The sequence below is a fragment of the Phyllobates terribilis genome, unplaced genomic scaffold (genome assembly GCF_046119375.1).
Source record: "Phyllobates terribilis strain yellow unplaced genomic scaffold, ASM4611937v1 Scaffold_5__5_contigs__length_657084704, whole genome shotgun sequence".
NCBI classification, from domain to species: domain Eukaryota; kingdom Metazoa; phylum Chordata; class Amphibia; order Anura; family Dendrobatidae; genus Phyllobates; species Phyllobates terribilis.
In genome coordinates, this window is record NW_027362765.1 from 107035937 (window position 1) to 107061713 (window position 25777).

The window sequence follows — 25777 nt, forward strand, 5'->3', positions numbered from 1 at the left end:
TGGCTGCTAAGGGGCCCTCAAACAAAGGGGGTCAGCTTTTTTCCTCTTTCCTTTGCTATTAAGTGGAAAGTATCTATGCAGAACTCCCCTCGAAAATGGAACTATATTGTTAAGAGTGGAAAACAGCATCACATCGACGTGTGGTATATCAAGTTAGTCATATAACTATAGTGGCACTAGTGGTGTCAGGCTCCAGCTCAGCAGTGCCATATTAAATCAGGATAGAACCATGGAACACCAGTGGATTTGGTGACCCTAAAAAAAAAGTTTTATTTATTCATCATATGCAATACAAGTCAGCAACGTTTGGACTCTACATGAATCTTTCTTAAGCTCAATCGTGGAACTGTAATGTCAGCAAAGAAGAGTGAAGGGGAAATTTTCCTATTGGTCTTAAGAGGATTCAGATGGTGTTGAGCAACCAATATGGCTATAGACCTGTGCATGTCCAAAACCCATTATAGCTTCAGAATCAGATATTGATGATTAGTGTTTTACTTAAAGGGAACCTGACAACAGATTCATGCTGCCGAATCACAGGCAGCTTAAATCAGATACCGATTGTGTTATTGCGGTCATGAATGCTTTACTCTGAAACGCAGCAGCCATAGAGAAAACATACTTTGAAATCCAGCCGGGGACCATGCGTCTCGGATAACTTGCCCAAGAGGGAGGTCCTCAGTGGCTTCTCCCTGCTTTGCTGCCTTAAATTGACAGGTCTTTCAATATGTGTGTGTGTATAGGGAGAGACCTGTCACTCTAAGGAAGTGGAGAGAGGAGAAGTCATCCGACCCCCCTCAAATATCAGCCAAATTTTCATAGCATGCAAAATGCAACATACACAGCTACAATAACACAGTCAGTATCTGAACTGCTGTCAGGTTCCCTTTAAACATAATGTCCACTACTCGGACAATCTCTTCTCAATTGCTATATTTCCTAGTATAAAATAAGAACAGCCTGCACTCACCTCCAGTGCAGGCGCCGTTTCAGTGATGTGTGCAGCTGGTGTGTTTTGACACGTGAGCCCTAGAGCCAATCACAGCCACTTCACTCTCAATTTATTCAGACGTAATTGACATTTGGTGGAAGTCAGAGATTGATGGAAGCTCTCACTTCTTCCGGATGTCTGTTTCGTTGGAAGGAAATGGGAGTGAAGTTGCCACTGATTAACTCCACGACTCAATAGCAAATGAGAAGGGATTGTCCGAAAGGTGGACAACACCTTTAAGTGTATGATTTGAATATATATATATATATATATATATATATATATATATACAGTACAGACCAAAAGTTTGGAGACACCTTCTCATTTAAAGATTTTTCTGTATTTTCATGACTATGAAAATTGTACATTCACACTGAAGGCATCAAAATTATGAATTAACACATGTGGAATTATATACTTAACAAAAAAGTGTGAAACAACTGAAAATATGTCTTATATTCTAGGTGCTTCAAAGTAGCCACCTTTTGCGTTGATGACTGCTTTGCACACTCTTGGCATTCTCTTGATGAGCTTCAAGAGGTAGTCACCGGAAATGGTTTTCACTTCACAGGTGTGCCCTGTCAGGTTTAATCAGTGGGATTTCTTGCCTTATAAATGGGGTTGGGACCATCAGTTGTGTTGTGCAGAAATCAGATGGATACACAGCTGATAGTCCTACTGAATAGACTGTTAGAATTTGTATTATGGCAAGAAAAAAGCAGCTAAGTAAAGAAAAACGAGTGGCCATCATTCATTACTTTAAGAAATGAAGGTCAGTCAGTTCAAAAAATTGGGCAAACTTTGAAAGTGTCCCCAAGTGCAGTTGCAAAAGCCATCAAGCTCTACAAAGAAACTGGCTCACATGAGGACTGCCCCAGGAAAGGAAGACCAAGAGTCACCTCTGCTTCTGAGGATAAGTTTATCCGAGTCACCAGCCTCAGAAATCGCAGGTTAACAGCAGCTCAGATTAGAGACCAGGTCAATGCCACACAGAGTTCTAGCAGCAGACACATCTCTTCAACAACTGTTAAGAGGAGACTTTGTGCAGCAGCCCTTCATGGTAAAATAGTTGGTAGGAAACCACTGCTAAGGACAGGCAACAAGCAGAAGAGACTTTTTTGGGCTAAAGAACAGAAGGAATGGACATTAGACCAGTGGAAATCTGTGCTTTGGTCTGAGGAGTCCAAATTTGAGATCTTTGGTTCCAACCACCGTGTCTTTGTGCGACGCAGAAAAGGTGAACGGATGGACACTACATGCCTGGTTCCCACCGTGAAGCATGGAGGAGGAGGTGTGATGGTGTGGGGGTGCTTTGCTGGTGACACTGTTGGGGATTTATTCAAAATTGAAGGCATACTGAACCAGCGTGGCTACCACAGCATCTTGCAGCGGCATTATATTCCATTCGGTTTGCGTTTAGTTGGACCATCATTTAATTTTCAACAAGAAAATGACCCTAAACACACCTCCAGGCTGTGTAAGAGCTATTTGACCAAGAACGAGAGTAATGGGGTGCTACGCCAGATGACCTGGCCTCCACAGTCACCAGACCTGAACTCAATCGAGATGGTTTGGGGTGAGCTGGACCGCAGAGTGAAGGCAAAAGGGCCAACAAGTGCTAAGCATCTCTGGAAACTCCTTCAAGATTGTTGGAAGACCATTTTCGGTGACTACCTCTTGAAGCTCATCAAGAGAATGCCAAGAGTGTGCAAAGCAGTCATCAAAGCAAAAGGTGGCTACTTTGAAGAACCTAGAATATAAGACATATTTTCAGTTGTTTCACACTTTTTTGTTAAGTATATAATTCCACATGTGTTAATTCATAGTTTTGATGCCTTCAGTGTGAATGTACAATTTTCATAGTCATGAAAATACAGAAAAATCTTTAAATGAGAAGGTGTGTCCAAACTTTTGGTCTGTACTGTATATATATACAGGGTCGGACTGGGGCACCGGGATACTGGAGATTTCTCCAGTGGGCCCGAGTCCTCATCGGGGCCCCGAGCAGGATGCACAGTGGCCCCTGGTTAACATGGCCACCGGTGCTCTGCACTGCAAGGGCCCGGAGGGTCAGGAGGGCCCTTGAAGTGTGGCTGATGAGGGCAATCTGGCCTGCTTCTCAAACCTCCAGGCTCCGGGGGGCCCATGACCAGATTGTCCTCATCGTGTGCGGCGGGCAGGGAGCGATCCCTCCAGCTCAGCTGCCGATAGGAAGAAAATGTCAGCGGAGTGGAAGGATCCGTCTTCACCTCTGCTTCCTGCCCGGCGCTTCCTCCCTGACACAGGCTCGCACTGCTTGATGATGTCATCATGCAGCGTGAGCCTGTATCAGGGAGAAAGATGCCGGGCAGGAAGCAGAGGACGATGCTGGGGGAGAACGGGCTGAGAGGTAAGTGGTTTTTTTTTTTAAACTAATACATTGGACTGGAGATGGGGGGAAATGGGGACAGCAATGGTGATGGAAGAGGTGGGGGGAGATGAGAGAGAGCAATGGTGAAGGAGGAGGTGGGGGGAGATGAGGGAGAGCAATGGTGATGGAGGAGGTGGGGGGAAATAGGGACAGCAATGGTGATGGAGGAGGTGGGGAAGATGAGGGAGAGCAATGGTGATGGTGGGGGGAGATGAGTGAGAGAAATGGTAATGGAGGAGGTGGGGGAGATGAGGGAGAGCAATGGTGATGGTGGGGGGAGATGAGGGAGAGCAATGGTGATGGAGGAGGTGGGGGGAGAAAAGGGAGAGCAATGGTGATGGAGGAGGTGGGGGAGATGAGGAAGAACAATGGTGCTGGAGGAGGTGGGGGAGAAGAGGGAGAGCAATGGTGATGGAGGAGGTGGGCGGAGAAGAGGTAGAGCAATGGTAATGGAGGAGGTGGGGGGAGATGAGGGAGAGCAATGGTGATGGAGGAGGTGGGGGAGAAGAGGGAGAGCAATGGTGGAGGAGGTGGGGGGAGATGAGGGAGAGCAATGATGATGGAGGAGGTGGGGAGAAATGGGGACAGCAATGGTGATGGAGGAGGTGGGGGAGATGAGAGAGAGCAATGGTGATGGTTGGGGGAGATGAGGGAGAGCAATGGTGATGGAGGAGGTGGGGGGAAATGGGGACATCAATGGTGATGGAGGAGGTGGGGGAGATGAGGGAGAGCAATGGTGATGGTGGAGGAGATGAGAGAGAACACTGGTGATGGAGGAGGTTGGGGAGAAGAGGGAGAGCAATGGTGATGGAGGAGGTGGGGGAGATGAGGAAGAGCAATGGTGCTGGAGGAGGTGGGCGGAGAAGAGGGAGAGCAATGGTGCTGGAGGAGGTGGGCGGAGAAGAGGGAGAGCAATGGTAATGGAGGAGGTGGGGGGAGAAGAGGGAGAGCAATGGTGATGGAGGAGGTGGAGGGAGATAAAGGAGAGCAATGGTGATGGAGGAGGTAGGGGGAGATGAGGTAGAGCAATGGTGATGGAGGAGGTGGGGAGAAATGGGGACAGCAATGGTGATGGAGGAGGTGGGGGAGATGAGGGAGAGCAATGGTGATGGTGGGGGGAGATGAGAGAGAACACTGGTGATGGTGGAGGTGAGGGAGATGAGGGAGAGCAATGGTGATGGTGGGGGGAGATGAGGGAGAGCAATAGTGATGGAGGAGGTGGGGGAGAAGAGGGAAAGCAATGGTGATGGAGGAGGTGGGGGGAGATGAGGAAGAGCAATGGTGCTGGAGGAGGTGGGGGAGAAGAGGGAGAGCAATAGTGATGGAGGAGGTGGGGGGAGATGAGGGAAAGAATTGGTGATGGAGGAGGTGGGGGAGATGAGAGAGAGCAATGGTGATGGTTGGGGGAGATGAGGGAGAGCAATGGTGATGGAGGAGGTGGGGGGAAATGGGGACATCAATGGTGATGGAGGAGGTGGGGGAGATGAGGGAGAGCAATGGTGATGGTGGAGATGAGAGAGAACACTGGTGATGGAGGAGGTTGGGGAGAAGAGGGAGAGCAATGGTGATGGAGGAGGTGGGGGGAGATGAGGAAGAGCAATGGTGCTGGAGGAGGTGGGCGGAGAAGAGGGAGAGCAATGGTGCTGGAGGAGGTGGGCAGAGAAGAGGGAGAGCAATGGTAATGGAGGAGGTGGGGGGAGAAGAGGGAGAGCAATGGTGATGGAGGAGGTGGAGGGAGATAAGGGAGAGCAATGGTGATGGAGGAGGTAGGGGGAGATGAGGTAGAGCAATGGTGATGGAGGAGGTGGGGAGAAATGGGGACAGCAATGGTGATGGAGGAGGTGGGGGAGATGAGGGAGAGCAATGGTGATGGTGGGGGGAGATGAGAGAGAACACTGGTGATGGTGGAGGTGAGGGAGATGAGGGAGAGCAATGGTGATGGTGGGGGGAGATGAGGGAGAGCAATAGTGATGGAGGAGGTGGGGGAGAAGAGGGAAAGCAATGGTGATGGAGGAGGTGGGGGGAGATGAGGAAGAGCAATGGTGCTGGAGGAGGTGGGGGAGAAGAGGGAGAGCAATGGTGATGGAGGAGGTGGGGGGAGATGAGGGAAAGAATTGGTTATGGAGGAGGTGGGGGAGATGAGGGAGAGTGATGGAGGAGGTGGGGGGAGATGAGGGAGAGCAATGGTGATGGTGGAGGTGGGGGAGAAGAGGGAGAGCAATAGTGATGGAGGAGGTAGAGGGAGATGAGGGAGAGCAATGGTGATGGAGGAGGTGGGGGAGATGAGGAAGAGCAATGGTGCTGGAGGAGGTGGGGGGAGAAGAGGGAGAGCAAGGGTGCTGGAGGAGGTGGGGGTAGAAGAGGGAGAGCAATGGTAATGGAGGAGGTGGGGGGAGAAGAGGGAGAGCAATGGTGATGGAGGAGGTGGGGGGATATGAGGGAAAGCATTGGTTATGGAGGAGGTGGGGGAGATGAGGGAGAGTGATGGAGGAGGTGGGGGGAGATGAGGGAGAGCAATGGTGATGGTGGGGGACATGAGGGAGCGCAATGGTGATGGAGGAGGTTGGGGAGATATGGCATGGCAATGGGGGAAGTGGGGGAGATATGGCATGGTGATGGGGGAGGTGGGGGGAGATATGACATGGCAATGGTGATGAAGGAGGTGGGGGGCGATATGGCATGGTGATGGAGGAGGTGGGGGAGATATGGCATGGCAATGATGATGGAGGAGGTGGGGGAAGATATGGCATGGCAATGGAGGAGGTGGGGGGAGATATGCATGGCATGGTGATGGAGGTGGGGGGAGATATGCATGCCATGGTGATGGAGGAGGTGGGGGGAGATATGCATGGCATGGTGATGGAAGAGGTAGGGGAAGAGATGCATGGCATGGTGATGGAGGAGGTGGGAGGAGATATGACATGGCACTGGTGATGGAGGAGGTGGGGGAGATATGGCAATAATGATGGAGGAGGTGGGGGAGATATGGCAATGATGATGGAGCAGGTGGGGGGAGATATGGCAATGATGATGGAGGAGGTGGGGGGAGATATGGCGATGATGATGGAGGAGGTGGTGGGGGGGAGATATGGCAATGATGATAGAAGAGGTGGCGGGGGGAAAAATGGCAATGATGATGGAGGTGGTGGGGGAGATATGGCAATGATGATGGAGGAGGAATTATTTGGACGCTATATGCTGTTAATATCTGGTCTGGTCACGGTGTGGTGGTATTTCTCCCTTGTATGTGGTATTATTCGGTCACTATGTGGTGGTAATATGTGGTCTGGTCATGGTGTGGTGGTATTTCTCCCTTGTATGTGGTATTATTCAGTCACTATGTGGTGGTAATATGTGGTCTGGTCACGGTGTGGTGGTATTTCTCCCTTGTATGTGGTATTATTTGGTCACTATGTGGTGGTAATATGTGGTCTAGTCATGGTGTGGTGGTATTTCTCCCTTGTATGTGGTATTATTCAGTCACTATGTGGTGGTAATATGTGGTCTGGTCACGGTGTGGTGGTATTTCTCCCTTGTATGTGGTATTATTCGGTCACTATGTGGTGGTAATATGTGGTCTGGTCATGGTGTGGTGGTATTTCTCTCTTGTATGTGGTATTATTCAGTCACTATGTGGTTGTAATATGTGGTCTGGTCATGGTGTGGTGGTATTTCTCCCTTGTATGTGGTGTTATTGAGTCACTATGTGGTGGTAATTTGTGGTCTGTTCATGGTGTGGTGGTATTTCTCCCTTGTATGTAGTATTATTCAGTCACTATGTGGTGGTAATTAGTGTTGAGCCACCCCCGTAGTGTTCGAGTTCGGTTCGGTTCGTCGAACACCCGTGTGTTCGCCGAACTGTTCGTCGAACTGTTCGTCGAACACCTTCGAACACCGTTAAAACCAATGGCAGGCAAACAAAAACACATAGAAACACATAGAAAACACCTTCAAATGTGTCCAAAAGCTGACAAACTGCTCAGAAGACACAACTAACACATGGAAAAGTGACAAGTACATATAGTCATGCGAAAAGAAAAGAGGTGGAGGAGTAAAAGGAGGGGGAGACACAGATATAGGCATGTCATGCCCTTCTAAAATCCAAAAAGTGAGAAGCCGAGACGGCCAGTCCGCTCCTGCCCGTGCCACCTCCGTGTCGCCGGGTTTGTGCCAGAGCCGCGGTGAACCCTGACGGCCAGCCCCCCTCTCCCAATACTGGTGCCTGTCCGCTGGTGGGTCGAGAGAGCCCCCCTGTGGTGGAGGCAGCTCTAAGCTTTTTAATTTAAATTGTCCCTCTAATTTGAATGAATACACTTTAAATCCATTTACAAGGATCTATTGGAGGGCAAGTCTCATGCCAGCAGCCGCGTAATTCCAGCTCCAGTAGCGTCCACTAAAGCTGCTGCAGTTAAAAAGCTTTTATAAGGATCGAGCTCGGCTGTCCACCGCAAGGCATCCTAGTGCCAGTCCCAGCCCCTATGCCTTGGGGTGCCTCCTGATGCTCTTCACTAAGTATCCCGTGGTCCCGAAGCATTTCCTTTGAAAAAATTAAGTGTCCAAACTACAGGTGGTGTAGCTTGCTTAACAGCCGGGATAATCCGCTGACTAGCAGACACTGCTACTAGGCACAAAGTATTTCCTGGGCTACATGCAGTTAAAAATTTGTAAGTAGATACTCTCGTTGGATGCTGAGAAAGCATTCCATAGAGTCTCCTGGCACGCCATATATGATTCTCTTAAAAAGCTTGGGGTAGGGGTCTAGGGGACCCTTTTATAGCCAAAATCACGGCCCTGTATCACAATACGTCACCTAGGCTGAAGATAAATGGAACTGTAGCACCGAGGGCTCGGTTGCTACAGACGTATTGCACCTCACCCAGAGGTGTGATATCTCACTCTCAGATAAGGATGGAGTGTGGATCAGGACCCGACACCTGCATGCATTACACCACATTGCCGTGGGGCAGGGCGACCAATATGCCCCTGAGATGGGCACGACAGTCCCTGTCCCTGGCTGGAGTGGGGGGAGGGAACACTGAGGAAGGGGAACCCTGCAGTGCAGGAGCAGGGAGGAAGCAGTTCCTGGGTGCATTGAGAAGGGAGTATAAAAGGTGGGCACCATCTTAGTTCAGTGCAGAGAAGTCTGAGCAGAAGTGGCAGGGAGCAGGGGCTCTGCATGAGCTCTGCTCCGGAGGCGGGCCTAGTAACAGAGGCCCAGGCCTGCAATAGGGAGAAGGAAGGAAGAGGAGCGGAGAAGGGTCCAGGAACGAGGAATGAAGGGATCCCAGGGGTGCGGACGGGCGAGTCGCCACCGCACGCCCGAATCCACCTGCGTGGAGGGGTCAGGCCAAAGGGGGAGACCGGTCCCCGAACTAGTGGAGGCAGGAAATGACCCTCAGCTAGAAACCGGAGGCTCTGACATTTTATGTGGCGCAGCCCCTTGCTCCACCCGCTAGGAAGGCACCACATAGGGTCAGGGAAACTGGCGCCAAATTTACCAAGAGGAGGCCCGAGGCAGCCGGACAGAAGTGTTGGTAAGAAAGGCCAGACACAGGACACACAAAGGGGGTCCTGTGAAGCGCTCCAAAGTTATCTGGGAGTTGTCTGAGCCCCTCACCTGGTGAGCACAGTACGACGTGGGCAGCCATTACCTGCAGACGTGGTCTGGATAAAAAGAACTGTGAGTAAAGGCCCTGAACTGCATCACTGACTCCGTGTCGTTACTGCTGCTGCCCTGCACCATCACCCCCATCCTCCGCATACACTGCCCTGAGGCTATACTCCTCCCGTGGGGAGTTATGCTACGCTCTGCTGCACCCACAACACCAGCCTTAGCGGTCTGCCCTGTAGCGGCGGTTCACTCTGACCGCAATCCACGGGTGGCGTAGTCGGACATTTAAACATCAAAACCACATAAATAGTTCCGCCACTGGTTTGACCGCCCTGAGCCACGGAACCGGATCGCCGCCACGAAGACTACAACCACCAGCATCCACCAAAAAGGGTCTGGCTCCGGGTGTCCCAAGGCCCAGGGGGTGCGTCAGAACATTTTCATCACCTTTCACAATCACCAATGGGACAAGGCAGGGATGTCCTCTGTCCCCTCTCTTATACATCCTAGTGACGGAGCACCTGCTCTCATCAATTCGCCATAACCCCAATATTAGGTGGATTGAGGTGGGAGGCACCGAGTACAAGTGCTCTCTATTTGCTGATGATGTCCTAGTATATATCACTCAATCACATATATCCATCCCTGCTGTTATGGCTGAAATAGATCACTTTGTTACATGGTAAAATTTTAAAATCAATGCAGCGAAGTCTGAGGCCCTCGATGTCTCCCTCCCTAAATCCATATAGGATTCCATCCAGTCCAACTTTCCCTTTGCCTGGCCCTCACAGGGTATCAAATACTTAGGAATTCCTATTCATAGAGACCTCTCCCATCTATGTTATCTTAATTTTGGGCCCTTTATTGAACAATTCCATACAGACCACGGTTGGCAAGTTAGAACTGTAAGATTCACTACGTGAACCACTGGTGTTTTGTGGAAAAGCACATGTACACCGCGTTCCAAATTATTATGCAAAAAGTGTTTAGGAGTGATAAGGGAAGAATTTGTTTGTTTGTCAGTTAAACTCATTGATGGTGATGTGTGTCAGGGCTCTTTATATCACTGTAAGCAATTGCAGACACCTGTGCTAATTAGTTTGGCAGGTGTGTCCAATGAAAGGCAAGACTACTTAAGAAGGCTCTCTCACATTATTAAGCAGCCTACATTTTCTGCCAAAATGGGAAAGAAAAAGGATGTGTCGGCTGCTGAGAAGCAACAAATTGTGGAGTGTTTAGGTCAAGGCATGACTACAATCAACATTGTGCGATGATCAGGATGAAGTGTCTTGGCAATCAAGAAGTATGTAGCTGATTCACAGTACACACGTGTGCGTGCTGATAAGGGCAAATTGAGGACTCTTTCCTACAGGCAATTACGTCAGGTTGAAAGAGCAGCGGCAAAAAAGCCTTGTCATAGCAGCAGACAAGTTTTTGAAGCTGCTTGTGCCTCCAACGTCCCCCGAACAACAAGATGCAGGGTCCTTCAGAGGTTTGCAGCTGTGCATACGCCATCCTGTCGACCTCCTCTATCCACTTCACACAAGCAGAAACGGCTCCAGTGGGCCAAACATTACATGAAGACTGATTTCAAAACTGTTTTGTTCACGGATGAGTGCCGTGCAGCGCTCGATGGTCCAGATGAATGGAGTGGAGGATGGCTGGTTGATGGACACCCCACGCAAACACGGCTACAGCGCCAACAAGGAGGAGGTGGAGTAATGTTTTGGGCTGGAATCATGGGGAGAGAGATTGTCGGCCCCTTTAGGATCCCTGAAGGCGCTAAAGATGAACTCCATAATGTATGTGGATTTTCTCAAACAGCACTTCCTGCCATGGTTCAAGAAGAAGAACCGTGTATTTCACAGCAAGATCATTTTTCTGCATGATAATGCACCATCTCATGCTGCACATAAAACATCTGCATCTCTGGCTGATATGGGCATAAAAGGGGACAAACTTATGGTGTGACCCCCATGCTCCCCTGACCTCTACCCCATTCAGAACCTTTGGAGCATCATTAAAAGGAGTGTCTATGATGGCGGGAGGCAGTTCACATCTAAGCAACAGCTCTGGGAGGGTATTCTGTCCTCATGCAAAACAATTGAAGCAGAAACCATCCAAAACCTGACAAATTCAATGGACGAGAGAGTTCAGAAGCTCCTTTCGAACAAGGGGTCCTATGTGAAAATGTAACATCACCTAGAATAAAGTTTTGAGTTGAAAACTGTTTGATTTCAGTTTCTAACAACCTGCTAATGCTTATAATTTCAAAAATGACCATTTTTTTGGTCTTTATTAAAATGAAAAGGTTGATCGAAAAGTTTGGGGGATCTAAGAGTGTGGCAACCCAGTAGTCATGATTACTTCGAATTCTGACAATATGAGGGTCATGCTGCAGGTAGTGCAGCAAGAAGGCACTTATGTGTCTTGCGCATCTCGGAGCCCCAAAATTATTTTCCGGGCTAGATGCAGCTAAAAATTATTTTTAATTTTAAATCTGGTGAAGCTTATTATAGATGGCCTAATAGGATCAGTGCTGCACACTGCTACAAAGCCCAAATTATTTTCCAGTCAAGATACAGATAAACATGATTAGTAATTTGAAAGCTTAAAACGGTTGGTAGGGTGATTTTAACCAATCATCAAGCTTTTACTCTCCCCAGGATGACACAGGGGTAGAAAAGTCGTTTCGGATCCATGATTTGTTCATCTTTATGAACGTGAGTCTGTCTACATTATCAGTGGAGAGCCGCGTGCGCTTATCTGTCAGCACACCACCAGCAGCGCTGAACACACGTTCAGACAGAACGCTGGCTGCGGGGCATGACAAGATCTCCAAGGCGTAAGTGGCTAGCTCCGGCCATTTATCCAGATTGGAAGCCCAAAAAGAGCAAGGGTCCAGTGACACAGTCGTGGCTTCAATGTTTACTTGGAGATACTCCTGTACCATCGTCTCTAGGCGTTGACTATGTGTCAGACTTCTTGTCTCCTGTGGCCTTGCAAAGGATGGGCTAAAAAAGTGGTGAAATGATTCCGCAAAATTGATGTTACCAGCAGATACTGTGGTTCTGTTACGGTTTGAGTGCTGAACACTTGACGGTCCCACGGTTGGCAAGTTGGAACTGTGAGATTCACTACGTGCACCACTGGTATTTTGTGGAAAAGCACATGTAAGATTCTGCAACAGTCTCTGCTGATACTCCTGCATGCGTGCATCCCTTTCTATGGCAGGAATAATTTCTGCAAATTTACTTTTGTACCGGGGATCTAACAGTGTGGCAACCCAGTAGTCAGGATTATTTCTAATTCTCACAATTCGAGGGTCATGTTGCAGGTAGTGCAGCAAGAAGGCACTCATGTGTGTTGCGCATCCAGGAGCACCAAGTCCCTGTTGTGTTGGTGGCGAGGTAACAATCATGCTTCCTTCCTCTGTCCTCTCCCCCCAACCTCGCACAACAGAAATGTGATCAAGGTCTCCCTCATCTGATGAGTCTTCCATCAGTTCGTCCTCCACTTCTTCCTGGGCTCCTGCACCTTCCTCACTAGTTTGGCTGCTACCATGCGCCCTGGTAAAATCATCTCCCCCACCCTCACATGCCTGCCGCCCTGGTGCTGCCGACCGTCTGGACCTTGCAGATGTTAGCCCTTCCGCATACAACTCCTCCTCCTCTACTTCCTCCACCTCCTCTTGTGCCACCACCTGACTCCGAATTCTGTTTAACATGTGCTCCAGCATGTAAATCACCGGAATAGTCATGCTGATAATGGCATCGTCAGCACTAAACATCTTCGTCGCCATTTCAAAACTGTGCAGAAGGGTGCATAGGTCCCTGATCTGAGACCACTCCTCCAGCGTGATTTGCCCCACCTCTGAATCTCGTTGGCCCAGGCTATACGTCAGAACGTATTGCACCAGGGCTTGTCGGTGCTGCCACAGTCGCTGCAACATGTGCAGAGTTGAATTCCACCGGGTAGGCACATCGCATTTTAGCCGGTGAAGTGGCAGGCCCAACGACTTCTGTAGAGATGTAAGTCGCTGAGCTGCGGGATGCGAACGGCGGAAGTGAGCACACAGCGACCGTGCCCTCTGCAGAAGGCCATCTAGTCTGGGATAGTGGGCTAAAAATTGCTGGACAACCAGGTTCAACACGTGAGCCATACAAGGCACGTGTGTGACATTGCCCCGGCGAAGGGCCGCACCCAGGTTTGCAGCATTGTCGCACACGGCCTTCCCTGGTTTCAGGTCCAGTGGAGACAACCATTCATGAAATTGGTTCTCCAGAGCTGACCACAACTCCTCAGCTGTGTGACTCACATTTCCCAGACATTTCAATGTAAAAACCGCCTGATGACGTTGAGCCCTACTGCCAGCATAGTAAGGAGGTGTGCAGGATCCCTTCTGCGCAGTTAGAAAGCTTGTGGCATGACCAGACAGGCTTTGGGTGCAGGTGGAAGACCGAGAGGAGGTTGAGGAGGCAGAAGCAGTGGAGGAAAAATGACATAAAGAGGATTGACGCACAACTCGTGGGGACGGCAAGACTTGGACAGCAGCCCCTTGTCCTGCTGTCACCATAGTTACCCAGTGCCCAGTCAGCGACATGTAACGCCCCTGTCCATGCCTACTCGTCCAAGTGTCTGTGGTGAAATGCACCCTGTCACACACAGAGTTTCTCAAAGAAGCGGTGATGTTGTGTGCGACATGCTGGTGGAGCGCAGGCACACCTTTCTTTGAGAAGTAGTGCCGACTGGGCATCTGGTACTGGGGCACTGCGACGGACATAAGGTCTCGAAAATCCTCTGTGTCCACCAGGCGGAAAGGCAGCATTTCTGTAGCCAAGAGCTTGCAGATGGTGAAATTCAACCTCTTAGCTTTCTCATGGCTAGGATGAAATGGTCTTTTACTTGTCCACATCTGAGGGACCGAGGGCTGGCTATTGTGCTTAGACGGGGTTGATAAGGGTGTCCCCGGCAAACTGCCGGTCTGTGAGGAAGATGCAGGCGGACATGTTAGGTTGCCTTGATCCAAAGGTGGTGCTATCGATGTCGGACAGCGCTCAAGACCAGCTGGTGTTACCACCTCCAAAGAAAATGATGACCTGCCAATCACGCTGGCTGTTGCGGGTAAAGAGGTGGCAGGTCTGCGCCCCAAAACAGGTGTGACTGCTGTCCCCCCAGTCACAGAGGATGAAGAGGCCGCGGATGCACAAGATATGGCAGACGGTGGTTGGCCCGGCCGGCTAGACCGCATTGTAGCACACTGAGCTTCCCACTGCAACTTATGCTTCATGTCCATGTGCCGGTTCATGCATGAAGTACTCAAACTATGTATTTTTTGGCCTCTACTTAGCTTTTGCTGACAAATGTTACAGATAACACGAGTTGGGTCATCTTTATCGATCTGAAAAAATGCCCAGGCTATGCAAGGCTTAGCACCCATGCGACCTGAAGAGCCACCACGACTTGTGGTGAGAGGCAGAGTTGTGTTTGAGGATGCAGTTGTTGACGTGCTTCCAGTACTACGTCTCTGTCCAGGAAGGCGCAACCTGACCTCGTCGTCACTAGCATCTTCCTCCACCTCCTCTGCTGACCTCATCTCTTGGCTGACTGTGGGTTGACAGTAAGTGGGATCTCCGACCTCATCATCATCACCCTGTGCGTTATCACACCCGTCGTCCTCAGAGCCAACCTGTTCCTGCCCTGACAAAAAACTAAAGTTGTCGCTCCAATCAGGTATTTGAGTCTTATCATCGTCTTCCTCATTGTCTCCACCAACAGGAGTTACAGTTTGGGAATGAGGGTCTACATTATGGTCAGAACCTTCTGCGTCTGGTCCTGGATCCGACTCATAAAGATTCTGGGCATCAGTGCAGATCATTTCCTCGTCTGGATTCACAGAAGCGCTGGAGTCGACCTCTGATTCCCAGGCTATAGTATGAGTAAACAGCTCTGCAGACTCAACCATCTGTTCTACCTCATACTCAGACGGGCAGCTGGAGATTTGGGAGCTGTGAGGAAGCAAGTGCGATTTGGGTGACACCTTTGAGGACTGGAGTATTTGTGATGTTGAAGTTGATGTGGAGGAGAGCCCACTTAAAGGAGCACTTGATATCCGTTGAAGCACCTGCTGTTTTTGTGCCTCATCTGGAATTTGTAGCGATTGGCGTGGCCGTAAGAAAGGGATCTTATCACATTGTCCGCTAAAAGAAGTAGACATTTTAGTTTGGCTGGAAGATGGTCTTTCTTCTGCACCTACCCCACGGACACAACCTTTTTTCCCCTTCCCAACACGCCTATTCCCCTTTCCACCAGCAGCAGGCCTTTTTCCACTCATTTTGGTGGTTAACTAATTCACAACTCTGGAGTTGTTTGCACAAAAAAACAATGGATGGTAACCGAGCAGAGCTGAGTGGCCAAACTGTGGTATTAGGCCAAAACTATTGGCTGGGTTAGATGCAGAAAAAAATTATTTTTGATTTGCAACCTGATGGAGGTCAGTATAGATGGACTAATAGACCAAGTCCCACACACCGCTAGAAGCCCAAATATTTTTTCAGAGCTAGATGCAGAAAATTTTTTTATTCAATTTGCAACCTGATGGAGGTCAGTATAGATGGACTAATAGACCAAGTCCCACACACTGCTAGAAGCCCAAATATTTTTTCAGAGCTAGATGCAGAAAAAAATTATTTTTAATTTGCAACCTGATGGAGGTCAGTATAGATGGACTAATAGACCAAGTCCCACACACCGCTAGAAGCCCAAATATTTTTTCAGAGCTAGATGCAGAAAATTTTTTTATTCAATTTGCAACCTGATGGAGGTCAGTATAGATGGACTAATAGACCAAGTCCCACACACTGCTAGAAGCCCAAATATTTTTTCAGAGCTATATGCAGAAAAAAATTATTTTTAATTTGCAACCTGATGGAGGTCAGTATAGATGGACTAATAGACCAAGTCCCACACACTGCTAGAAGCCCAAATATTTTTTCAGAGCTAGATGCAGAAAAAAATTATTTTTAATTTGCAACCTGATGGAGGTCAGTATAGATGGACTAATAGAACAAGTCCCACACGCTGCTAGAAGCCCAAATATTTTTTCAGAGATAAATGAAGAAAAAAATTATTTTTAATTTGCAACCTGATGGAGGTCAGTATAGATGGACTAATAGACCAAGTCCCACACACTGCTAGAAGCCCAAATATTTTTTCAGAGCTAGATGCAGAAAAAAAATATTTTTAATTTGCAACCTGATGGAGGTCAGTATAGATGGACTAATAGACCAAGTCCCACACACCGCTAGAAGCCCAAATATTTTTTCAGAGCTAGATGCAGAAAAAAATTATATTCAATTTGCAACCTGCTGGAGGTCAGTATAGAAGGACTAATAGAACAAGTCCCACACACTGCTAGAAGCCCAAATATTTTTTCAGAGCTAAATGAAGAAAAAAATTATTTTTAATTTGCAACCTGATGGAGGTCAGTATAGATGGACTAATAGACCAAGTCCCACACACTGCTAGAAGCCCAAATATTTTTTCAGAGCTAGATGCAGAAAAAAATTATATTCAGTTTGCAACCTGATGGAGGTCAGTATAGATGGACTAATAGAATGATGCTATGCCCAAAAGATTTTACTTCACTAGGTGCAGTAAAAAAATTGGTATTCTATACACAGGTGGTATATCTTGCAACACAGATAGGCTACTCCACTGACTAACACACTCTGCAATAGGCCAAAAAGGATTAGCTTTGCTAGATTCAGCCAAATGCTGTGAAAAAAACTTGCACAGCACTGGCACAGACCTGCCTGGCAAAAACTGATAGGAACTGATGTAACCTAGTCCTGAAAAGGACTCCAATTACAATTAGTCTTTACTCCCACAATCTATCTATTTAAGAGCACAGACCTGCCTGATAAAAGTCGTAGGAAATGCTGTAACCTAGTCCTTAAAAGGACTGCAATCACAACTATTCCCTACTCCCAAGCTATCTGTATATTTGTGCGAAAATTGGCTTGAAATTAACAAGGTATAGCGCACACAGCAACAGCGGTGCCGTCTAACACGCAGCTGCAGCAGTGAGAAAATGGTGGCGACGGGGAAAATGGCTTGGTCTTATAGGGCAAGGACATGTGACATACACTGCCAATCACACATGCCCTTGCTTGTGTGAAAAAAAGCACTTCGCTCCGTGTGTGCGCTGCTGATAGGCTGACAGATTGCACCTCCCCACTGCAAATGCGGGAAAGAGAAAAAAAAATGGAGATCTTCATTGTTCCTGCAGAGATCCATCCCCTGCCCCTCCCCCCGCCCCGCTGTACACTCAAACTGCGTATTAACATTAATTTTCATCATTACTGAGAAAAAATCCAGTTATGATTTTGGTGCACGAACAGTTATCGAACATAACCTCGAACAGCCGAATTTTTCTCAAATTGTTCGTGTTCGCCGACCGGCTCGAACACCGCCCAAAACAGCTCGAATTTGAGATTGGCGAACAGTTCGAGTAGAACAACGCTCATCTCTAGTGGTAATATGTAGTCCAGTCATGGTGTGGCAGTATTTCTCCCTTGTATGTGGTACTATTGGTGTTGGTATAGTGGATTGTGTTGTGTATGGCAGTCATTTGTTCTCTCTAATATTAATTAGGAGAAAATTCTTTATTTCCATTAGTGATTAAATACTTGGAACAAGATGCACTTACAGGGGTTCTCCGGGGAAAACAAGTAATCACCTCTCCACAGGATAAGTGATAAATTATTGATTAGTGGGGGTCTGTCTGCTGGGACCTGCACCGATTGGTAGAATGTGGAGCTTTTATCCCCATTAGACTGGAGGTCATGTGCGACTTGACCACTGATCCATTCATCCAGTTGCTGTTCTTGTATTTTTTTTGGAAGCCCCAAAGAGAATGAATGGAGCTGCGGTCAGACGTCCCACTTGCCGCTGCATTTTAAAATGGGGATAAGTGTCCTGATAGGGATAACACTTCCCCATTCTGCTGATAGGTGCGTTTTCCAATGTTCGGAACCAAACGATTAATAAGGGATCACCTATACTGTGGATCCCATGGATCGGTGATAACCAGGGCTGTGGAGTCGGAGACATGGAGTCGGAGTCGGTGTCCATTTTGGTGGAGTCAGAGTCGGTATAAAATGGACCGACTCCAACTCCTAAAATATATAATAAATTGGGTAGTTCAATGCAGTTTGTGGGGAATATTTTTTTCATAAGAATTTGGGAAAGTTATGAAATGTGCTATGAATATCTGTCCTATTCCTGATCTAATGGTTTAGACTTTTAGCTGAGATGAATCTGTGCTACAGTAAATTTATCACTAAAACATGAGCCATGTATGAGGGAGTCGTGGAGTCGGAGTTGAAGTCGGTGTCATGGAAATTGAGGAGTCGGAGTTGGAGTCGGATTCGGAGGTTTGGCTTACCGACTCCACAGCCCTGGTGATAACTTGTTTTAACCAAAGAACCCCTTAAATGCAAACTACCATAATTGTACATACCAGTTATAGCATGTGCACAGTATATGTGCAGGAGCCGCCTGTGATTTCCAGTCGACGCACCAATACAACGGGGATATCGGCTAACATTTATTTGCATATTGCTGTTGACTGGCCCAGGGGGGATATGGGGGAAAATCGGTACCCGGGCCTTTACCTTCTTGGGATGTCACGGCAGTCGGCTCCCGGGCCCGTACCCTGGGGTCACTCTTTAAAAGGGGTTTGTTTCTTGATGGGATGAATAACAGGTTTTGTCTCGTGACGCCACCTGTGGTTCCCAGGAATGGGTACCGGCGCTGCTGCAAACCTGTGGAGCAGATGTTAGGGCAGCTGGGTTGGAGCGGCTCTCCACAGGCAAAGCACAGCTCCAGGGCAGTGTAGGTGCAGATGGTGATGCTGGGCGTTGTGGTGCAGGAGAGATAGCGTGGTAGAAATAACTGACAGAAACAGTGGGGTGCAGTCATCTGAGTTTACTCACAGTTATTTAGGTTCCTCAGGTGGCACTATTCAGCTGACAGTCTCCCACGTTGCGTTGCGTTTACCAGGCAGGGGTTCAGCACTCCCTCAAGTATCTCAAGAGCACTTAACGGGACCCCTCTCTGTATGTTCCTTTCTTAGCTGACTTCCCGCGCTGGGTCTTCTCCCTCCTGCCCTGCGCCCCGCCACACAAAGTCCCGATCGGGTACCTTGAGATCCCTCTGGGTAACTTGAAGTTCCCGGACCTGGCTTGGTGCCCTTTTCGGCGGCTTAGGTACGAATGTGGCAACTGCACCCTGAAAGTGCAGAAGCCTCCGGTTTTCCAGTTGAGACTTGAAGTAACTCGGCTAGTCCAGGGACCGGTTCCCTTCTTGCGGCCTGATCCCTCTGACGCCGGGCAGATTCGGGCGTACGGGTGCTGTCCTGCACTCACCATACCCCCTGGGATCCCTTCAGTTCCTGGAGCCTTCCTCCCTTGCTCCCACTCCTCTCTCAGCCTTGGGCATGACAGGCCGAGCCTGCCTCCCGAGCAGAGCTCCTGCAGAGCCCCTGCTGCTCTCACTTCTCGTCTTCTGACTCTCTGCGCTCCCTGACTAAGATGGCTCCCCCTTTTATATCTTCCTCTTCAAGTGCTCCCCTGTTCTGCGTCCTCCACCCACACCCACTACTGGTTCCCCCTCACTTTTGATTCCCCCCACTCCAGCCAGGGACGGGGCAGCAAAAGAAGTGCATAATGCCCTTCCAGCCGGCCTGGAGTAGTGTAGTGTTGAGTGCAGGTGTTGAGGTCCCGGGCAGTACTCCATCCTTACCTGAGAGAAGGAGATGCCACACCTATGGGTGAGGTGCAGTACCTCTGTGGTGACTGAACCCACAGGGGCGCCACATTGTAGGGTGGGCCCCTAGGATCAATTCCTCCTGTGGGCCCCAGACACCCCAGTCCAACACTGTATATGTATATATTTATTATTCGCCATCTGTATCTTGAGAAACATCTCTTGGCACTGCATTAGTTATTGTGAGATGACGTCAGTGCCATATTGTGCAGTCAGTGAAATTAGGGACAACAGACAGGACCAGATGCCACCGTCTTCACCACATAAAGGTTATCAGTTGCCGAGGGCACAATCCCAGGGACAGGAACGCTCCTGTGCTGTCCTAATGAAGCTGCTTCTTCTAAGCTGGTAACGGAAGTTTCTCCTGAGTAAATTAGATGTGATCGCAAGAGAGGAACAATACGCAGAAGACAGACTGCAACATCAAAACAGAGGCACAAGGCAGCTGCTATCAGTTACATCGTTAGTAAAAGTCATTGGATTCCCAACCTGTAAAACTAACTATTTGCTTATACTATTTGTGCCAACCCTTTTTTCACATGGCTGGTCTGCAGGCACTATTTTTGGAGCTTAAAAATTATTTTAGAGTTGTATTTTGAGGCTTCAAACCAGTTTCCTGGAGAGATATTACAGATACTGAACCAAAGTAGCATGGAAAAGCGTCAGGGTTTATGCTTTGGTGCCATTATTGACAATCCTCCCTCTCCCACCTGTAAGACTGCTCCAATATGGTCACTCACCTTCTGTAACTTCCTGGCACTCTGGTAGGAAGGGAGCCTCCCTCTTCTTCCATGCTAATCCATGCTCTGGCACTCATGCCTCACTTCAGTCAATTCAGCTGCTGCAGCACCTCTTTTTAGCAATATTCATTTTGCCCTCTGAGGCATGCCAATGCAGCTCCAATCACGGCTCAATATATGGTGAGCGGCAGCTACAAGCATGGCCTGGCACATTCACTGACTGCCATCACTGCAATGACACTCTACAGAAACGGCTGTCAGGCAACGTGCTGGGATGTGGATATGTGTCACCCCAGGCCTCGATGCCACAAATATTAAAGGCTGTGTCTGAGAGCAGGAGGGAGGTTCCCTGCCTTGCAGCGGCGGTCATCTCTGACCGCAATCCACGGGTGGCGTAGTCGGACATTCAAAACACTGATAAGTAGACTGCCACAATTTGGTCTGAACACCCTGAGCCACGGGATCAGGTTGCCACTACTACCCCCAGCATCGCATAGAAGCCCGGTTCCGGGTGCCCCACGGCCCAGGGGGCGAGTCATCTTTGGTGTAGTCGGCAGGATTGTGACCAACCCGCCACAAACGGGTATTGCGTGCCTGAAAAAGACTGTACACGTACCTTAAAAAGAGGTTTCCCGCCATCTTCAGCCGTTTCCCGCCATCTTCAGCCGTTTTCCCGCCATCGGGCGCCATCTTCGGGACGCTGCGCGGGAAGAAGAGGGGCGTGGACGTCCAAACCGCGCGAGACTTGAAGCCCCGCCCTACGCACCGATGCTGCGCAAGGTCCTGGAAGGAGAGAGAGCGACGCTGACGTCACCAGGACGCGACGCAAGGTCCTCGCCCGGAGCAGCACCAGCGGAGCCGCGGCCTACGGAAGAGGATCAACGGAAGGTAGGCCACGGTTAACTAGGGGGGAGGAAGATGTCGGAAGCGGAGGCCCCCTCTACCACCAGCGTGGCTCCAGCAGCGGTGATGCCGTTCTCCATGCCCTACATCCCCGGAGCGGCCTGGCTGCCCCAATACTCAGGGGAATCCCATACATTAACTGACTTTAAGGAAAGACTGCACAGTTTATTTAAAGTTTATCCCCTGACAAAAGAACAGAAAGTGAGCATTCTGACGGGGTAGCTAACCGGTGCAGCCCAGCGGGAAGTGAAATCATGGTCAGATGAGGAGAAAAGGACTGTAAAGGACATTCTGACCTGGCTGCGGGGTACCTTTGACACCCGTACCTCAGCAGAGATCAAAATGCGGTTCTATGGCTGTAAGCAGCGAGCCCAAGATAGTATCAGAGACTATGCCTTGAACCTGCAAGAAGCTCAGGGAGCAATCAAACAAGCTGACCCTGGCAGCGTGCAGGATACTGATAAACTGTTGACTGATCAGTTCATAGAAGGTCTGCTGTCCAGCACCCACAGAACTCAGCTGCGCCTCATGGCCCTACAGAACCCCGATTTGACTTTTGCACAGTTCAAAGAAAGGGCCATCCGGGTGCTCCGAGAACCTGCACCAGGTGGCGCTGCAGTTTCCCGGCGCCCTGCCATCACTTACCACCAGGAGGCAGCGCCCTACCCTGCAGACCTTGTGGGGGCTGATGCGCAGGCCCTAAATCCATCCCCGCCTGCAAACCTGCAGTCACAGAACGGTTTAAACATTACCTGGCCTCCGCAAAGTTCACCGTGTACACGGACAACAACCCGTTGACACACCTGGCCAATGCAAGACTAGGTGCCCTAGAACAGCGGTGGATGGCCCGGCTATCAAATTATGACTTCACAATCAAATACCGGGCAGGCAGAACCAACGCCAACGCAGATGCCCTATCAAGAATGCCCCACCTACCCGAAGGAGAAGAAAACTCGGAAGAGCTGGAGGAAGTAGAGCTCCCTGCGTTCCACCGGTATGGGGCCACTCAGTATTCTCACCGGGTAAGAGACAAAGACCTAACCACCGTCATGTTCAACCCCTTACCCCACCACGGCTGGGCTGAAATGCAAGATAGTGACCCTGCAGTTCGCCTGGTGAAAGACCTGTTAACCCAGGCAGATGCTAGCCCTGGCCCGGACGCTCCAGAGGAAGCCAAGCAGTTATGGAAGGAGAAAAGCAGGCTATTCCTCTACGAGGGTAAGCTGTGCAGAAGGCTTGTCAACCACCGGACGCACGAGCTGACTTGACAGGTAGTGGTCCCGAGACGGGATGCAGCAATGGTCCTGGAGGCCTACCATGACAGAGCGGGACACTTCGGGTGGAAGAAACTGGAGTTCCTACTGAGAGAGCGGTTCTACTGGATCGGTATGAGAGGGGCCATAGAGAAGTGGTGCAGGGAGAGCGGCCCATGTCACCTCAGAAGGAACGACCGTACCAGCCAGAAGACACCCTTGAGGCCCATCGTCAACAGGCAGCCTCTTGAGCTGGTAGCTCTGGACCATGTGAAGTTGGCTCAAAGCCGGTCCGGCTACATCTATGCCCTCACGATTGTGGACAATTACTCCCAGTTCTTGGTGGTGGTCCCGGTTAAAGACTTGACGGCCCAAACGGCGGCCAGAGCCTTCCAACAACACTTTTGCCGTCCATACGGGTATCCGGAACAGGTCTTGACAGATCAAGGTCCAGCGTTTGAGGCGGAAGTCTTCCAGGAGTTCTGCAACCTCTACGGCTGTAGGAAGATTCAGACAATGCCTTACCACCCGCAAACCAACGGGCTGTGTGAGAAAATGAATAATATCTTCATTGATCTCCTCAAGACGTTGCACCTGGAAGAACGTAGCCTGTGGCCGGAGAAGCTGCCAGACCTGATAGACTTGTACAACCATATCCCGGTGAATGCTACCAACTGCACCCCGGCTTACCTGATGCGAGCAAGACCAGGTAAGCTGCCTATGGACCTGGAGATAGGAGTCCTGACACCCGAGGACACCTCCCCAGATGCGAACTGGGATACGGAACGGCGGCTACAGTACAAGAAGGTACAGGAGAGTGTGGAGAAGAGTCTGGCTCAAGCGAGAGAAAAACAAGAGAGGCTCTTCAACCAACACACCCTTGCTGGTCCCCTGGAACCTGGTGAGCAGGTCCTGAAGCGGAAGAGAAGGCTTCACAAGCTAGAAGACCAGTGGGAGAGCAACCCGTACACAGTACTGCCGTCCAACCACGACAACCCGAAGGTATGTGTAATTACCAAGGATGAAGGATAAACCACTAGCACTATCTCCAGAGACCACCTAAAACGGTGCCCCGAGCAACTGCAGAGACCAAGAGAAGATCAAGATGACCTTGAACCCGCAGAGGACAAGGAAGAAATGGTCAGCACCATTCTCGGAGAGTTCCCCCTGTCCTGGACTCGGATAAACGATGCCATAGTGGTACCCGTCCTACACTTCCTTCAACCTACCCAGCAGGAACCTACAGGAGAGCAGGAAGAACAAGAGGAACAAGCAGCCCCGGAGGCAGAAGAACCCATGCCAGCAGCCCAGGAGAGTCAACCCTCTGCTGACAGTGAGCCTGCCATACCTGCGGTAAACCAAAGGACCCGCAGACAGCTGCCTTCCCTGCCTGTAAACCCAGCTAGTAGCTGTACCCTAAATGATAGTGGGGAAAGCCAGGTTAGACCACCACCAGACAGTGGGTTACGCAGGTGAACCCGGAGCACTAGGAAAATCTGAATGTAAAGTATATAGTTAATGTTTTATGTTTGTTACCTGGTAACTAACGGTGTTTTTTTTCCAGTTTTTCTATTTCAATGGACTGACAGGTCATGGACACTGAATGGCCGGAACTGTCTTGTATAATAGTTGCACCTTGGTGCCCTCTTGTGAAGATGGCCACAGAAGAAAAACCTGTCCGGTGTGGCCCTCTTGTGGTCCAAAGTAGGTAGCTCAGCCTTGCCACCACGCCCAAGGCCAGGAACTTGGGGTTTATCGGGACAGGTCCCCACACTGTGGAAAACTTCACCTTGTTGGGTGATATGGACACCCGGTCACGGAAGCGCCGTGACCTTAAGGACAAAATGCACTTGTAAATATGTTATTGCTTATACCCTGTATTTGTGTTTCCTGTTTAGTCACGGATTACTAAATTTTACTAGGGGGGAATGTGTCACCCCAGGCCTGGATGCCACAAATTTTAAAGGCTGTGTCTGAGAGCAGGAGGGAGGTTCCCTGGTCAGGGACCATTAGCATGCAGCACCTCCTGTCCCAGGCCAGTAGGGGGAGCAGGCTGCCCCTATAAAAGCTGGAACTGGGGCAGGGTTAGAGAGACCAGAACCCACTTCTGAAGTGTCCAGAAGGGTCCTCAGAGAAGAGGGACAGGTTAGCAGCAGCTGAGGAGTCCGTGAGGCAGAGGAGAGACTGCGAGCCAGGGACAGAGGCGACGAGAGCCGGTCCTGGCTGAGAGAATCACCACCGGACATTGGGGTCCGAGGCTGTCAGGGTTGCAAGCCCAGCAGCAGAGAACCAACCCACAAGGGATTTCAGGTCCCTTGGCCTAAGAAGCCTGGAGGCTCCGCCACACAGAGGGACCAGTACAGCAGGAGAAAGCAAAAGGTACCTAAGGCCCGAGTCGCAAGCCATACAGGCAAAGTGCACGGCTAGCTCAGGGACGTGGGCTATTACACCACGAAAAGGGGGATAGTCAGAAAGAGCATAGAGAGAACGGTAGGCCTACACACTCACCCTGATCAGTGGGGCTCGGCCGAATGCTCTCAGATACCCAGGCCCATTCCTAACCGGTACTCCTGTTGGGTCAGTAATAACATCTGCAATAAAGACCCTGGACTGTTTGAAGCGGACTCTGAACTCTTATTATTGCGGCCTGCACTATCACCCCCAGCATTCACTTACACTGCCCTGAGGCTACACTCTTCCCGTGGGGAGTTATCCTATCCCTATGCTGCACACCAACACCAGCCTCAGCGGTCTGCCTTGCAGCGGCGGTCATCTCTGACCGCAATCCACGAGTGGCGTAGTCGGACATTCAAAACACTGATAAATAGACTGCCACAATTTGGTCTGACCAGCCTGAGCCACGGGATCGGGTTGCCACTACTACCCCCAGCATCGCATAGAAGCCCGGTTCCGGGTGCCCCACAGCCCAGGGGGCGAGTCAGATACAGTCGCCGTTCACTGTATACTGTCGCCGGCTGTGCCTCTATGACTGAAAGCCGGAGGCTGCCAGGAGGAATAAAATAATTTCCTCCCGATAGC